Genomic DNA, 3,166 nt, shown 5'->3' on the forward strand with positions numbered 1-3,166 from the left:
TCCCCCGTGCCTGCCAGGAGCTATTTCTGAGCAGACAGCCAGGAGTGACCCCTGAGCACCGCCGGGTGTGACCCAAAAACCAAAAAAAGAATCGGGGTGGGACCGGAGAGAAAGCATAAAGGTAAGGCGTTTGCCTTGCATGCAGAAGGACAGTGGTTCGAAACCTGGCATCCCATATGGTCCCCCAAGCCAGCTAGGAGTGATTTCTGAGCATAGAGCCCGGAGGAACCCCTGAACACTGCCAGGTGTGATTCCCCCCCAAAAAAAAGAATCTCAAGGAGGGGCTGGAGAGATAGAATGGAGGTAAAGCTTTTGCCTTGCAGGCAGAAGGTTGGTGGTTCAAATCCCAGCATCCCATATGGTCCTCTGAGCCTGCCAGGAACGATTTCTGAGCATAGAGCCAGGATAACCCCTGAGTGCTGCCAGGTGTGACCCTCCCCCCCCCAAAAAAAAAGAATCTCAGGGAGTGCAGTCGAGGCGATGGTACAGAGAGGAGGGTGTTTGCCTTGTACATGGCTGGCCTATGTTCGATCCCCAGCATCTCAGACCAAGAGTAATTTTTCTGTTTGGTTTTTGGGCCCCACTTGGTGTTGCTCAGGGGTTCCTCCTGGCTCTGCACTCAGGAATCAATCTTGGCGGGTTTGGGGGACCCTGTGGGTTTCCAGGGATCAAACCCATGTCAGCCAGATGCAAGACAAATGCCCTCCCCACTCCCCCAGCCCTAGGAGTATTTTCTTTTTTCTTTTTTTCTTTTCTTTTTTTTTTTTGGGGGGGGGGGCCACACCCGGCGGTGCTCAGGGGTTCCTCCTGGCTGTCTGCTCAGAAATAGCTCCTGGCAGGCACGGGGGGACCCTATGGGACACCGGGATTCGAACCAACCACCTTTGGTCCTAGATCGGCTGCTTGCAAGGCAAACGCTGCTGTGCTATCTCTCCGGGCCCTAGGAGTATTTTTTTTTTTTAGTTTTTGGGCCACATCTAGTGGCACTCAGGGATTACTCCTGGCTCTGCTGAGAAATTGCTCCTGACAGGCTCGAGGAACTGTTTGGGATGCCAGGGATAGAACCTGGGTCAGCCATGTGCAAGGCAAACACCCTCCCACTGTACTAACCTCAACAGCCCCTCGAGTAATTTATTTATTTTTGATTTTCTGATCACACCCGGCAGCGCTCAGAGGTTACTCCTGGCTCTATGCTCAGAAATCACTCCTAGCTGGCTCGGGGGACCATATGGGATGCCGGGATTCGAACCACCATCCTGCATGCAAGGCAAACGCCTTACCTTTATGCTATCTCTCCGGCCCCCCTCGAATAATTTTGGGTTTTTTTGTTTTTTTTTTTTGGGTCACACCTGGCAGCACTCAGGGCCTACTCTTGGTTGTACACTCAGAAATCGGTCCAGGCAGGCTCAGGGGACCATATGGGATGCCAGGATTCAAACTACCGTCTTTCTACATTCAAGGCAAATGCTTTACCTCTATTCTGTCTCACCGGCCCTCAAGTAATTTTTTTTTTTTTGTCACACCCAGCAGCGCTCAGGGGTTACTCCTGGCTTTATGCTCAGAAATCACCCCTGGCAGGCTCAGGGGACCATATGAGATGCCAGGATTTGAACCACTGATCTTTTGCATGCAAGGCAAACACCTTACCTCCATGCTATCTCTCTGGCCCCCCACGAGTAATTCTTGAGTGCAGAGCCAGGAGTAACTCCTGAGCGCTGCTGAGTGTGGCTCCTCCCCCCACATAAAAGAAAGAACCTGGGGCCGGAGAGATAGCATGGAGGTAAGGCGTTTGCCTCACAGGCAGAAGGTTGGTGGTTCGAATCCCGGCATCTCATATGGTCCCCCGAGCCTCCCAGGAGCAACCCCTGAGCACTGCTGGGTATGACCCAGAAAACAAAAACCTAGGAAAAAGGATATATGTTCACCCCAAATAACCAAACATAAGGGCCTTAGAAATTGCTGCCCCAGCTGTGGTTTAGCTACCACAACCTAACCTCACGGCTGGTTCTTGGGGAGTCCCAGGTATGGAGGAGCCAGTGGTCTGTGGGCTGTGTCAGTCCTGTGGCCAGGAGAGAAATGGAATTGGTCCTTGTTAACCTGCCGGGTTAACCCCAGATTCAGCCCACATTGGGGGGGGGGGTTTGAGTAATCAGGAAAGACTGAACAAGCTCCTCTGGGAAGTGAGGAGCACGATTCTCCCGTCATGGTCCCCGTCCCTCCCCCCTTCCCCCCCCCCCAGTCCTTGCTCTTATAATACAAAGCAGCAAAGCAAGAACGAATTGGGGTGAGGAGGAAACAGAAAGGAATGGAACATTCCAGGGCACCACAGCCCGAAAGGAAACAACATTGCAGTCCTACGCTGTGGACAAAGGATGATGAAGGCATTGCTGCCACAGCCACTTGATCCTTTCAGATCTTACTTGAGGGCCAAGAGGTGTGTGGGGTTTTGCTGGCTTTGCACATGGGCAAACCCAGGTTTACACAGGGCACTACACACAGGCAGTCCCCAAGAGTCCTGCTTGGAGAGATCCCTGAGCACAGAGCTAGGTGTGGTTCCTGTTAAAAGTCCAGAGTCATGGGCCGAAGAGATAGCATGGAGGTAAGGCGTTTGCCTTTCATGCAGGAGGTCATCGGTTCGAATCCTGGCATCCCATAGGGTCCCCCATGCCTGCCAGGAGCAATTTCTGAGCCTGGAGCCAGGAATAACCCTCAGCTGAGCACTGCCGGGTGTGACCCAAAAACCACAAAAAAAAGTCCAGAATCGAAGGACGAGATCACATAACCTGAAGAAGGCTGAATAATTTAATCCATCTGCCAAAAAGCCACACACTGGTCGGCCAGGGTCATCTTTAGGAGATGAACCCTGCCCAAGGTCATGAAGAGTTGAAGACCATTATATAGGGGAAGGATATAAGGAGGTTCTAGCTTTCTGATGATCTTTAAAATGATTAGCTATCATCTAGGGTCTTCGTACTGCTTCCTTGTGTCCTTCCCCATAGGCTACCTGGTATGGCCAGGAAGCTTGGGGCGGTGCTATTGGAAATAGGCTTGAGGAAACCTAGCATGTGGCTTACACCATCTGGTCCTTACAAAATAGCATCGCTCCTTGTTCGGAACCCAGGTCCCAACAGTCCCCAAACTAAAAATAGAACTGTGAAACCAGCAG

This window comes from Suncus etruscus, chromosome 1, assembly GCF_024139225.1.
Source record: "Suncus etruscus isolate mSunEtr1 chromosome 1, mSunEtr1.pri.cur, whole genome shotgun sequence".
Classification (NCBI taxonomy): Eukaryota; Metazoa; Chordata; class Mammalia; order Eulipotyphla; family Soricidae; genus Suncus; species Suncus etruscus.